This window comes from Fringilla coelebs (assembly GCF_963513975.1).
Source record: "Fringilla coelebs genome assembly, chromosome: 11".
NCBI classification, from domain to species: domain Eukaryota; kingdom Metazoa; phylum Chordata; class Aves; order Passeriformes; family Fringillidae; genus Fringilla; species Fringilla coelebs.
In genome coordinates, this window is record NC_140037.1 from 5693268 (window position 1) to 5706533 (window position 13266).

Here is a 13266-nt window from a genome sequence, read left to right on the forward strand (position 1 = left end):
CTGTAATTACCTGGAGAGCCTGATGAGCTGCCCTTAATGAGCCCGGGCTGAGGTTCTGTGCTGTTCCTCTCCACCCCCGGAGACCCCCGGCCACCCCCAGGCTGCCGGGGCGGGCCGAGCTCTGCCCTGAGCCCTGCAAGCCTCTCCTGCTCCCCCTGCTGCTGCTCTCCCTGATCCCAAACCTCCTCCCGCTTCCCCAAAGCCTCTCTGGAAATGCTGAGCTCCCACCAGAGCTCCCTCTGCTCCCCGGGCCTTCCCCAGTGCTGCACCCCAGGGCCAGTCCCCTCCCCTGGGACCCCCCAGACAGGGCTCAGGGCTGCCCCAACCCAGCTCTCCTCTCCAGCAGAGGCTGCTTCTTCATATTTTTAGTATTTATTAATATATAATAAATATATTATTTACAATACACATAATCAATATTATATATAATATAATTAAGATATAATACAAACAATACAGTATTTATAATATTTATAAATTATGCTACTTATAATATATAATTGGCATACGTATTTATAATTATGTTTATTTATTTTATATGTATGCTTTAAAATATTTTAATATTTATATATATATTTATAGCAAATATATAATTATATATAACGACATGTTTTATTTATATATATAGATATATATCGATATATAAAATATATATATAAATATAGATAGATATACTTTATATATATAGATAGATATACTTTAAAGTATATATCTAGATATATATATTTAAAATATAGATATATATATTTAAAATATTTAAATAGATATGCTTTTAAGTATATTTTAATGTTTATTTCACTGTATTGTTTTCTGCTGCATTTCAGCTGGGAATAACCCCCCGCATCCCACTGGAGAAGCCTCCAGCAGCTCCCTAGGCTCTGGTGCAGAGGGTGTGCCTTCTCCTTTGGGTTAAATAAGGTCGGTGTGGCCCAGGAGCAGGGTGGGGACAGCGAGGGACAGCGGCCGCAGCTGGGGCCACCTCTGGCAGCAGCAGAGGGAGCAGCTCGGGGCAGAGGCCAGCAGGGGATGGGGCTGCTGAAAACCCCTGGCTGAACCGAGGGAGGGAGAAAACTGCCCAGGCAGGGCGAGGGCAGAGGGCAGGAGCTGAAGGAGGAGCTCTGCTGATTTTCCTTCATTTTAAATGTGGGAAGAGTCTGGAAGGCAATCAGCTGGGAAAATGACACGTGGGGCTGGGTCAGCACTGCCAGGGCTGGAAAACTCTGCCAGAGGAGCCAAAAAACCTGTGGAAAGGCTGGGCAGGGTGAGCGTGGTGTGCCTGGAGGTTTCTGGGTCATGAGCTCAGAATTCAGGCTTCAAACTCCCCCTCTGGAGCTGTGCCCCCATCCAGCCTCCCTGCATCCAGGCACTCTCCCTGCATCCTAAATCCTTCCTGGCTGGAAGAACATTCCCCAGGGCCCCGGGGTTCCCTTTCCACATCCCACTCGGGTCTGAGCCTGCAGGAGCTGCAGGGGCATTTTCTCCCGAGGTGATGGCAAAGCTGGGATTCCCTGGCAGGGGCTGGGGTCATCCAGGGGGTCCTGGCTCGTGCCTGGGGTGGTTAATGCCCTGTTTGCTGTGGTGCCAAAGGAATATCCCGCTGGCTGCACCCCCAGCTCTGGCAGGGATGGATGCAGGGGATACAGGAGATGGATTTCACCTGTCCCTGGTTTGTTTTCTCCTTGCCCCAGCACGTGGCAGTGGAGTGTTTGTGATGATGAGGACAGCGGGATCAGCTCTTGGGATGGCCCATCCCGCTGGGAACGCTTCAAACCCTCAGCTCTAATTGCCTCCTTGTAAACACAAATTGACTCGTTTGCTGCAAACAAATTCCTGCAGACAAAACCTGGCTGGAAGTCGATTGTCATCACAGGAATGTATCTCACACTTTGAAGTGTTCCTTTTTTTTCCCCCTTTTTTCTCCAAAGTGATTTGAAAAGCGCTGACACAACAACTCAGTTACACAACAACTCTGCTCTGTGAGGGAACACCAGGGGTTTGTGGCACTGCCAGGGTCCTCAGGCTCCTGTGCCCAGAGGCTGCCATGGCCTGGTGACCTTTGTGTCACCTGCCACCCCTGGGGCAACTGGTTTAGTTCTGTCTTGGTTTGGAAAGACAGATGTCTGTTAAAGGAGACAGGAGCCTCCCCTGAAATGAAGAATGCAAACCCTCCCCACCCCTCCGAATTGCTGTGAATAAGGGGCTCTCAGGCAAAAAACATGGGAGCAGGAAATAACAGTTCTTTAATAGGGAAAGGGAAAAATATAAAATGATAAAATACAACAATTCAATACACCAGAACAACACTGACAGAGTCAGAACACAACCTGACACCCTGTGGGTCAGGGTGTTGGTAGCAGTCCAGTTGGAAAAGGGGCTGCAGTCCTCCTGGAGTGTCAGGGGTGGTTCTGTTGGAGCAGGGGAGTCCTGTAGGAAAGGGGTGAATTCTTCCTCCACAGATCCATGGAAGTAGAAGCAGCTGCTGTTCCTCTGGGGAGTCCAGTGGAACAAAGGCTGTCTTGGAGTCAGAACCTTGCAGGTTATATCTGCATGGCACTGCTTGGCTCCTCCCTCTGGGCAGAGCATCTTACAGTGGGATGCTATAGTTCTTATCAGTCATGTGGTGACATTCAATAGCCCCTTATCAGATGTCCCCAGATGTCCCCTGTTGATTATGATCACTCAGGAAGAGAGATAAGGAGCATTGCCCACTTGACACCAGACAACTGCCATACAGATGGCAATAGAGTACATCTTGCCTTGCAATCTGGAACAGTTCCTTCCCTATTTCCATGGATTGAGTGGAGCTTGGTTATCCCATCCCATCCCCATCCCATCCCCATCCCCATCCCCATCCCCATCCCCATCCCCATCCCCATCCCCATCCCATCCCATCCCATCCCATCCCAGTTTTATGGGCTCAGTTCCCAGCTGGTGGCTCCCAGTGGCTCAGCACAGCCAGGGACAGCCCTGGGCCACCTTGTCAGGGACACAGCAATGTCCCCCCCTCACCGTTTTTGGGGTTCCTGGGTCTCCCCAGCTCAGCCCCACGGTCCAGCCCCCAGCAGCCCCTGGTGCCACATCCCCACAGTCGCTCCATGCTGGAGGATTATTTCTAATCCCTCTATTTTTAGAACAATGCTGAAATCTGTTTAATGCTGGAGGGATTTGGGAAGAAAAAGACAAACAACAAAGAAAGAAGAGTAATTTCCTTTCTGATGCAGGAGCTGTCCGTGAAAGGGTTTTGGGGGTTTTTTTATTTTATTTTTTGGGAGGATGTCTCTTTGTTGAGTCGTATTTGTCTGTCAGAAGGGAGGAGGGAAGGAGGAATTGAGCCTCTAGGAAAAGCTCTGAGGGGTTCTCCTGGCTGTTCTGGGCATGGCAAATTTCACAGCAGCAGTAACAGCAGGACCAGGTCATCCTGCTCCCCAAAATCTGGAGCTGGCCAGGCTTTCCCCAGGCAGGGGGATCCCCCGGTGGGGCAGACACAGAGCTCAGAGCTCTGTCTGTTCCACACATGGAAAGGAGCAGGAGAGAAGACCTGGGAGAGCTCAGCTTTTGGGAATATCCTTGGGCAGCACCGAGGAGAGGGGCTGCAGGCACTGGGCACCGTCCCCTGCCCACCCAGGAGGGCCTTGGTGACCAAATCCCAGCTCTGGGCAGGGATCGCTTCCATCCCGGGAATTCGGGCCAGGCTTGGTGCTGGGCTGACCTCTAAGGGAGAGCTCCCATATTGCAGCTCATGGAATCCAGAACCTCAGAAGGGCTTGGATGAGAGAGACCTCAAAATCCTTCCAAGGGCAGGGACACTTTCCCATATCCCAGGCTGCTCCAGCCCCAGTGTCCAGCCTGGCCTTGGGCACTGCCAGGGATCCAGGGGCAGCCCCAGCTGCTCTGGGCACCCTGTGCCAGGGCCTGCCCACGCTCCCAGGGATCAATTCCTACCCAATATCCCATCTAAATCTCTCCTCTTTTAATTTAAAACTGATCCCCTTTGTTCTATTATTACATCCAATGCTGAGCTGGGTCTCCCCAAAATTCCCCTGGGGCCCTGGAGCACTTTTTGGGGACATGACAGGGGAAAACTTGGAGATGAGCCAGAGCTTCACATTCCCTCAGGGCCCTGAGCCTTCAGCATCAACAGCTCCCAGTCACACCCCAGGGTGAGGGGTCTGTGACACCCTGGGCTGTGCCACACCCCTCACACCCCCAGCACTGCTGCCCCACTGCTGTCCCCAGCACAGCTGGTTTGTGCTCTTTGGGATGGTTTTATGTTTATTGGGGTTTTATCTCCTCTGGAGCCTGCTGAAGGTTGGGTTCTGATGCAGAGCTGGTGGCAGCTCCTGCTGGGATGGGGGAATGCCATCCCACCCCAAAGCCCCAGGGTGGGCACCACAGCCCCACTAAGCCCCTCTCTGTTATGGGAGCCTCTTCCAGCCAGGTCTCATCAGCTTTTGGAGGTCTATAACACACCCAAGATAGCTCAGCTACCCTTAGAGCAGAAAAATCAGCAGGATGGCTTCTGTTGCAGTGTTGGAAACAAAAAGGTTTAATAAAAGGCAAAATAACAAACAGAAAAAAAACAGCTAGATGCCAGAAGTTCTTGCTCCTGGTAAAACACCTCACAAAAGCCATCAGTTTCTTTGTTCACTTCTTTTTCCAGTAAATTGCTCAGGCAGGACTTTTTGGCTCCTTGCCCATCCTTAAGTTTGAGGTGCAGTCCCCCAGGTCCTGTGAAGTGGCTTTTTCACCCAATCGAGGAGAGATTCTGGGCTTCTTTCCTTTTTGAAAAGACAAGAGATATTTTTGTCACTCCATCCCCAAGGGCACACTGCTGCACCCCTCCCCTCCCGGCAGCCCCAGTCCCGAGCTGCGAGTGCCCAAGAGGCAGGGAAGGAAAGTCTGGGTGCCCTGGGTGGGAGCAGGACAGGAGCCGGGGCTGGGAGCAGGACAGAGCTCCCCTGCCAGCTTCTCGTGTGTTCGCTGCCAGTAAAAGAGAAATTCCAGTTTTCCGAAGGAGGGCGGGCTGGGACACGGAGTGCCTGAGGCAGGGCGGGCTCGGCACGGATGGGAGGGAGCTCCGAGGGGCCGGGGAAGCAGAACCAGGATTTGATGTCCGAGCTCTGCCCGTGGTTAGTGAGGGATGGTTCCAAGCAGAAACTTGCCCAAAAAACGCCACCCCAATAAATGAGGGGCTGAGTTCCCCAAGAAACTGCTGGAGGAGGCCACGGAGCCGGGCTGGGAGAGCTGGGGGTGCTCACCTGGAGAGGAGAAGCTCCAGGGAGAGCTCAGAGCCCTGCCAGGGTCTGAAGGGGCTCCAGGAGAGCTGGAGATGGATTTGGGGTTTTAAGCACTGGTTCCAGAGCAGGAAGCAGCGGTGGAAATCTCCCTGGGCTCTCCGGGGCTGGAAAAGTCGCTGGTGTGAAGGTCAGGATTGTCTGGAGCCTCCTGTGGGAGCCCTGGCAGCGATTTATAGGAAGCATCTCTGAGATTAAGGAATGCCAAAGGCAAAGGAGGCGAATCTGATTAAAAAGTGATCAGGGCTGAGTCTGAAAAACAGGACTAGAGGAAAGAATTCCTACAGGATAAACAGAGGGACTTCTCTGCAGGGTCTGCCTGGGGAAAGGGCTTGAGCCCCTGTGAGGGCTGCTGAGAGCCACAGTGACCCCAGGAATGGCCAGGCTCTCCCTGAGCCCCAGCTTCCATCGGTTCATCCTTTTTTTGGCATCTCTCTCTTCCTCCTTCCCCAGGATGCCTTTGGAGCCAGCAGCCCCGGGGGCACAGACGGCCCTGAGCAGCCTCACCCGGGACCACACCCGGGATCCAGGAGCACAGCCCAGCCCAGCCCGGCCCTCCAGCCCTGCCGGGCCCCAGACCCCCGAGGATGAGCTCGTTCCCAGCCCAGGCTGATTCCCAGCCTGGTGTGAACCTGCCCCATCCTCACTGGCGTGCCCTGCTTGGCCTGGGCCACCTTCCTTGTCCTGCCACCGTGGGGCCAGTGCTGGGGGTGTCACCCCTGCTGCCCTCCAGTGTCCCTTGGTGTCACCCCTGCTGCCCTCCAGTGTCCCTTGGTGTCACCCCTGCTGCCCTCAGATGTCCCCAAAAGCCCCTGAGGGGTGTCCTGGGGCTGGGCCAGGCTGGAGCAGGGATGTCCCAAGGGCAGGAGGGTGCCAGGGATGCCCCAGCCCTTCCCAGAGGCCCCTGAGCCTGGCTCCTGGCTGAGGAGGGCTCCCTCCCTTCCCCACCCTTGGGGAAAGCACAGGAAGCATTCCTGGGCACTACCTGGCATCTCCCAAAGGTGGGCAGTGATTTTCTACCACCCTTTTCCTGTTCCCCTCTGCTCCCTGTAGGATTTCTCCTTCAGTCCCTTTTCACAAGTTTGGCTCTGCTCTGGTTTTTTAAATTGTTTCTTCCTTGGGAATACCCCACCCACCACAGAGGGGCTTTGGAAGCTGCTCCCTTTGGAGCTGTGCTGGGAGCTGGGACAGATCCTGCTGGGACAGATCCCACTGGGACCAACCCCACCTGGGTGTCCATGCTGACAGCTCAGTGCTGGGAAGAGCTGATGTTTCCTCCCACAAACCCAGGTGAGATTGGGCACAACTTCTGTGGCAGCTCCCACACGTGTTTCCAGCACATCTGAGGACCTTCCTCCTCCTCCTCCTCCTGCTCTCGGTCACTGCCGTGGGATAGTGATGTGTGAGGCTGTTCTAGCTTTGATCTGAGGTTTGTTCTGTTTGATCTGAGCTGTTTGATCTGATTCCTCCCCCCCAGACTCTGCTACAGCTTTCCCTGAGCTTTTGTGCAAGCCAGTGAAGTTATTCCTGTGCCAAGGATGTGCTGTTATCTCCCATCTCCTTTTGGATAAACTATTTGTTTATGATAATAAGGTGCCTGTTGGTGTGAAACCAGGGGGAAAAAGTAAAATCTGGAAGTGAGCCAGGCCCAGGGAAGGAGGAGTGCTGCTTTCTGTTGTTCCTTCCAGAACAGCCCCCAGAGCCAGTCTAAAACAGAAAATTCCCCAGCATGTGCCTGTTGATTTTCATCAAGGTGACACTTGGAGCTGGCAAGTGCCAATGTTTGAGTGCCTGGAGCAAAGCTGGGCTCTGCTGCTCCCATTCCACATCCCAAATGTGTCTCCTGCCCTCCTGGGGGTGGTTTGTGAGTGGTTCCCTGCTCAGGTGCTGGGGAGGATGGCACAGCTCGGCTTCCCTGGGCTCCCACCTGCCCCAGCTCCGAGGCCCCTCTGGGATGGGGCTGTTGCATTTTGCTGAGCTCCATTTGAGAAAATCCCCCAGTTTTGACCCAAAGCAGCATCAGCTCAGGTGTTTCTGAAGGCTGGAGCAAGCTGCAGCTCTGCAGGGCCCTTCCCTGGCTGGAGCAAGGATGGATTTGGGATCAGGGCAGGGTGCCCTGGGTGTTTTACTGGCACACCTCACCCTTCAGCCCCTCTGCCTCACCCATTCTCCTCCTCTTGAATCCTCTTTTGCCCCTGGCTACCCTGGGAACATTTTTGCTTTCACACAGCAGCCTCAGCTCCTTGTTTTGGGAGTTCTGAGGCTCGTGAGACACCCGTGCCCTGGGGGAAGGGGAGGCAATGAGACCTGGAACACTGGTTCATCCAGGGGGAGGTTCACCTCTGCTTTTCCACTGAACAAAAACTGCCCTACCATTTTCTGGGACCTGGGTCTAGGGGCACACTGAGCTCTGTTGTGGTGTTTTTGGGGTCCTCTGTCGTAGGGAGGAAATGATGAATTTGACTCCATGTTCTTAGAAGGCTAACTTATTATTTTATGATTTATATTATATAAAATAATACAATACTAAACTATACTAAAGAATAGAGAATGGATATTTACAGAAGGCTAAAAGATTATAATGAAAAACTCCTGACTTTCTCCAGAGCTCTGACACAGCTGGGCCATAATTGGCCAATAAGTAAAAACAATTCACATGAAACCAATGAACAACAACCTGCTGGTAAACAAGGTCCAAACCACATTCCAAAGCAGCAAAACACAGGAGAAGCAAATGAGATAATATTGTTTTCCTTTTTCTCTGAGGCTTCTCAGCTTCCCAGGAAAGAAATCCTGGGCAAGAGGATTTTTCAGAAAATATGACACTGACACTCTGTGAGCAGGAGAGCTGCAGTGGCCACAGAGCAGAGGCTGTGACCAGGAGTTTTTGGGACTGGGCTGATTTATGGACAGGGAATTGTGAAGCCAAAGTTCCCAAGGGTGTTTTTTGTGCCTCAGGGTGTGCCAGCCACCACAGCCCCACACTGGGGGGGCTGCATCTCCTCCCTGGCTGGGGTGAGACGGACCTGGAAGGATGGGGATGGTTCCTGAGAGGAGCCCTGAGGGAGCTGGGGGTGCCCAGCCTGGAGAAAAGGAGACTCAGGGCTGCCCTCATCACTCTCACAGCTCCTGAAAGGTGCCTGTGCTCAGCTGGGCTGGGCTCTTTCTCCAGGCACTGACAGAACCAGAGCACACAGCCTGAGCTGTGCAAGGGAAATACAGGCTGGAGAGCAGGAGAAAGTTTTTTACAGAAAGGTGATAAAGTTCTGGAATGTTCTGCCCGGGGAGGTGGTGGAGTGCCCATCCCTGGGTGTGTTTAACAAAGCCTGGATGTGGCACTGGGGGCCAGGGTTTGGGTGAGGGGTTGGGGCTGGGCTGGACTCGATGGTCTTGGAGGTCCCTTCCTACCTGGTCATTCTGGGAATTCTGGGGATGGGACAGGATGGGGATGGGATGAGGATGGGGATGGGATGGGATGATGGGATGGGACAGGATGGGGATGGGATGATGGGATGGGACAGGATGGGGATGGGATGATGGGATGGGGATGGGATGATGGGATGGGGATGGGGTGATGGGATAATGGGATGGGGATGGGGATGGGATGATCCTGCTGGATGAGGGAGCTCCATCCATCACCTGCAGCCACCCCAGATGCTCCTGGAGCAGCTCAGCAGTTCCCTCCCTCCACAAGGCTTTCCTGGGGATTGTGGCTCCATCTCCCCATTCCAGGAGGAGCTGCCAGGACTGCAGGAAACCCTTCCAAGGTCTGGCTGGGAGTGCTCGTGCTGCTGCTGTGGTGTTTGAGAGTTTGCTCAGGGAGAGCTGGGGCTGGAAGCTGTGGGGCAGGAACCTCCCCAAACACGAGGTGCAGGATTTGCAGAGGGTATTTGGCAGCGGAGGGCGCTTTCCAAGGTGGGTGGGAGACTCCCCATTGCTCTGAAGGCTTTTATTTGAAATTAGGTGTTTTCTGCATTGTAGGTTTTACCTCCAGCAGCATCTCCAGGGCAGCAGTAGGTGAAACTCCGTGGTTTCACATTAGGCTGGACAAATAAAACTATTTCTTTCATGCTTAAAACCAGCTGCAATATTTTTCAGGATGCTGGGACCCTCTGTTCTCCCCTCTTTTCCCTGCTGGAACTGCACCACTGCAGAGCCCCGGGAGGAGATGGATCCTTGGGGGATATTTCTGGGGGATCTGGAGATGAAAGGGCTCTTTGCCAGCACTCCACTGTGTTTGCCACCTCTCTGCAGCTTCCCTGGAGCTGGCCGTGCCCGTGGCCGGGCAGGAGCAGTCCCGGGCTGTGCCGGTGGCTCTGCCCGATCCCGGCGCTGCTCCAGAGGCAGAGCGTGAGTCAGGCTGCAGAAATCTGCCCGGGGCTGCTCCGGGCTCTGCCTTTGGAGACCGTGCCCATCTGCAGCGAGCACGCCGGGACTGGTTCGGGCAGGGCTGCTCGGCTGGGGCAACGCTTTGGCACCCCGGGCTCGGGGGAGCGGGGCTGGGCAAAGCCCTGGGGGCTCCTGCTCGGGCTCCCCCGCCCTTCCAGCTCTAATCCCAGCCCCGCTCAGGGGGGTGGTCCCACAAACACCATCCCCTCTGCCTGGAGGCTTTTGGGTGAGCTGTGGCAGGAGGGTGTCCCTGGAGAAACGTGTCCTCACAGGGACAGTAGCAAAGGATGGACACCGAGGTGGGGAAATGGGGATTTGGGTCCCCTCGAGGTGGGGAAACGGGGATTTGGGTCCCCTCGAGGTGGGGAAATGGGGATTTGGGTCCCCTCATGTCACTGAGGGGTGCCTTTGGCTGCCCCCTCTCTGCTCCTTCTGCCCTGCTGGGTGCCAGCACCATTTGCTTTGCAAGCACAGGAGAGCACAGCTTCCTCCTCCCCAGAGAGAAATGATTTAGAGTGCAGGAGGTTTGATGTTAAAAGTGCCATTCCCAGAGCCCCAGGCTGGGGGAGCAGGGAGAACGTGGCTGTTCCCCCGACCTTCCCTCAATGCTGCTCCCCTGAGAGGCGTTTGCAGGGCAGCTGCAGGGATGTGGTTCAGAGAGTGGATCCCACAGAGGAAAGATGTGCTGGGAATTCAGGGACTGGATCCCACCAGGACCATCCCCTGCTGGGCACAGAGGGGTGTCAGGGCAGGCCCTGAGCTCCTGGAGCCCCAGCCATAGCTCTCATCCACCCTGTGCTATTAATAACGCCCCGTGAGGCTGCCAGGCCGGAGGAAAGGGAGGAAATGAAGTTAATACATGGAAATGTTTCCTTGTTTTCCCACTTGCTGCTCGGGGCTGGCCTGTTGCTCCCTGTCACTCCTGTCCAGCCCGGGTTGTGCCTGGGCTCAGGGGCTGGGTGGTGCTTCTGAGAGAGCCCAGCCGGGGAAGCAGTGTGGAACGGGGATTCCGGGAATACAGGAGGGAAAAGGAGTGTTAGGTGTGTTGGAGATGCTTAGAAACAGGGAGGGGGCTGTTTCTTGGGGTGAAGGGGGAAAAAGGCGCCTTTCCTGGTGGATTTAGGGCCGGTCCCGTGCGGGATGTGGAGCTGGAGAAGGAGGCCGGGCTGTGCGGGGCCGGGGCGATGCTCCGTGACTCAGCCCCGCCGCCCTTCCCACGGCGGCGAGTCCCTTCCTGCCGCCACCGGCACGGGCTGGGCCCGCTCTGCCCGGGATAAACCCCCTGAGCCCCCCGCACCTCTCGGCTGACCCCTGCCCTCCTCCAGCTGCTCCTGTCCCCGAGATGGTGTCCCGGGGGATGCCGCTGTCCCGGGGATGCTGCCCCGGCGGATGCCGCTGTCCCGGCAGCTTGGGGCTGTAACCCCGGCTCTGACCCCAAGCACACCTCGAGGCTTCACCTCGGCAAGGAGCAGCTTCCTCTGCAAACCCCAAAGCCTGTGGCCGAGCCCTGCTCTGCTCGGCCTCTCCCGGGCGTGGGGCGGATTTGGGGGATGTGCGAACTCCTGACGCTGTTTGTTTGTTGTTCGCTCCTCGGCCGGCTGGTTTCTCGTTCGCACAGGATCCCCCTCAGCGTGTTCCTGGCTGGAGCAGAGCCAGAGGATGGAGCTGGAGCCAAGGACACGCTCTGGGATGGAAGGAGACCCCTGCAGTGGGTGCACACATGAAGAAACCTCCGCAGATGGAGCAGCACATCAGTCCTGCAAAGCCGGGCACGAGAAACGGGGACCCCAAGAAACACATCCTGCAATCTCTCGGCTGAGTTACGGAGAACCAGCTGGGAATGCAGCAGGGAGGATCTCCTGGAGGCAGAGCAGCTCCAGGGATGTGCCCCACGCTCAGCTCTCACCTCGGGGGGCTCACCCTTTCCTCCAGGTTTCCCTCGCTGATTTCCTGCCGTGGTTTGCGGTGCGGGCGATGCTGAGCAGCTCCTGCTGGTCCAGGGATGCGCTCCCAGGCTCCTCCCGTCCCTAAACAATTCCCCTCGCAGAGGAGGAATAAGCAAAGCCCAGGGCAAGGACAGGAGTCACCCCTGGATTAACCCTGGCTGGGTGCAGGGGCAGGAGCACAATGAGCCCTAATTACAGCACCCATTAATGAGCGGGTTTGGTAACGAGCTGAGCTTTTCTCTGCCCCATCCTGCGGCCACTAAAACGGTAAAAGGAGGAAAAACCAGTCTCAATCTCCTGCTGTGGGTGGGCCTGCCTTGCCTATCTCATCTCATCTTTGGGAAACCAAGCCCTGGGCCGGGGCTGGAGCCAAAGGGCTCAGCTTGATTTAAAACGAGGATTAAATCTGCTCTGGGCCCGGGGATGTGTGTGCAGCCCACTGTCCCTCAGCTGGCATCACCCCCACGGTGCCTAAAGCTGCCTCCATCCGTGCCCTGAGCTTGTCAGGGCCACCACACCCGGCCCAGGGGCCACTTAATGAATTCACTGGGGGCTCTGAAGGGGGTGTTGGGCCACGCCGTGCCTGCCTCCTTTGAGCCCCCTCACCATGAGAACCTGGATTGAAGCCTCCCTGCCCAGGTGCAGGCGTTTGTCCATCCTGAGAGCCAGGGGGAGCACCAGGAGCACAGCGGGGTGGGAAATTGCCGGGGTTTAGGAGGCCGTGTTTGGGTTTGACTCCCAGGATTGGGGGGGTGTTTCTCTCCTCTGGGGGGAGTTCCTGGGATTCCCTGCCTGGATCAGGGCATGGCATCCAGGCAAAACTCAGCCTGTGCCCACCTGGGAGCTCAGATTTGAGGTGTGTGGTGCTGGGCCCAGGTGTCCTGCCTCAGCTGAAACGATTTGACCTGAATGTAATAGAAAATGAAAGGAGACAAGAAACTGCTGGGACCTGATGAAGGTGAAAGCAAAGGAATATATTGGGAGTATGGAAGTGCTGAGCCCTTCTGGGCAGGGAAAGGAGCCTGCAGCATGTGGTCTGAATGAAAAATGAGGATTAAGGAGTCCCTGAGCTTGTGTGTTCATGGATTTCAGGGCACACATCACTGTGAGAGCGAGTTGAGAGTGGCAGGGACTGCAGCTTATGGGATGGGGTCCTGCCCTGGGTACCCACCAGGAGAAGCTTATCAAGACCCATTTTATCAACCTGGGGGTGTTTGTGACCCACTCCTGACCCCACCCAGCTGTGAATCTGAACCCCTGCAGAAGGCTGAGGTCTCCTGGCCAAGGCAGCTGCAGTTCTGTAGGGCTGAGCTCCTGCCAGGCACCCCAGCAGGGAGTGCTGGGGGAGTCTTAATCACATTTAATCACACTTTCTGACTCCTCCATCACTGCAGAAACGTTGTTTGGGTTTCCAAGAGGCTGCTAATTCCTTATCACTCTTGTTTTGTGTTTTTTGCACTTCAGAGCTATTTCAGGAGCCGTGTTTGGATGGCCCTGGGGGGTTATGTCCTTGGATGACTCTGGAAGCAAAATATCTGCTGGGGGAGAGGTGAGGAGGGAGGAAGGGACAGTGGCTGGGGAGGCCACCCCAAGGGCTGTGGCCCTGTCTGCTGGGTCCTGTTTAAAATATCACCTTT